Genomic DNA, 1,237 nt, shown 5'->3' with positions numbered 1-1,237 from the left:
AAGCCCCAGCTGGTGCCTGGCCACGTTGTTTACTGCCCTGCAGCTGCAGGGCAGCTCTTCATAGCTTCTCCCTTGGAACGCCTTCCAGAGCTGCTGCACAGGCCACAAGATGTGTTTTTGTGTTAAAATGAAAACTTGGGGGGGGGGGGGGGGGGGGGGGGGGGTTATTCCAAATAACCTTGGGGTGTCATTGAAGCCCATCAGGTCGAGGTTTTCCAGCAGAGTGGTGGCCCCTACGCCCTGTCTCTGCCTACATTTTTCCACCCAGCCTCCTAGAGATGACAGGGAGGCTCCAATTTGCTTCTCAAGGACGAGGAGCAATGAGAAATGTCCCCCCTTCTTCTACCCCCTCCATCCTCCCTCCCCCATCCTCCATCGTCCTCACGGGAGAAATACCATCCCCTTCCAAGGAGGTGGCTGGGAAGGACCTGCTACACCATCCCATCCAGCCCAGGATGGGAGGGATAAAGCTGGAATTAATGCCAGAAAGGAATAAACCCCCCCCCTCTCCCCACCCCACAGCAGCCCCACAGGCGGCGGTGGCAGATTCTCCCTCTCCCGGGGTGGGATCCGCTCCTGTGGGATCCGTGTTCCTCCCAGGAGAAGAACAGAGTGATATGGGACATAAAAAAAAAGAAAAAAAAAGAAGGAATCTCCCTCCTGCTCCTCCGTCGTGCCGTAGTTCGTGCGCTGTGTCGAGTGTGTGTGTGTGTGTGTGTGTGTGTGTTCCCCCCCTCCCCACCTCCTGTGCTCTCCCCCTGCCGTGGTACCGTCATAACCGGTGGAATAAATACCAGGAGATGTCTATGCACTTATTTCTCTCCTCGAGCAGTGCTTTCCCCCAGCCAGGTTTTTGGGGGACCCCAAAAATGTAGGGGGGACGAAGCGCATCCCCCTAAAAGGGGGAAATCTCCCCCAGCATCCCAAGAGCATCATCCCCCCGGGCCGTGGTGGGGTGTTTCCTCCCAAAGGGATGCTACGAAGGGCTCTTTGTCAGCAGCCAGCTCTAAAAGCTGACCAACCCCCCCCAATTTCATAGATTTAATTATTTAATATTTAAATATTTAATTAAAAAGCCTTCCTGTGCCTCACCAGCTCCCCATCTCCCTCCTCCCGGCATCCCCAGCTCTGCACCTCTCCGCAGGGAGGAGATGGGGATAAATCCAGGTGTGACTTCCAGAAGGGAGGGGGTTCCCTCCCACCGGCATCCCGGAATGGGGGGGGGGGGGGGGACCCC

This window comes from Calidris pugnax, unplaced genomic scaffold, assembly GCF_001431845.1.
Source record: "Calidris pugnax isolate Ruff unplaced genomic scaffold, ASM143184v1 scaffold486, whole genome shotgun sequence".
In the NCBI taxonomy this organism is placed as follows: Eukaryota; Metazoa; Chordata; class Aves; order Charadriiformes; family Scolopacidae; genus Calidris; species Calidris pugnax.
Note: the sequence above shows the minus strand (reverse complement) of the source record.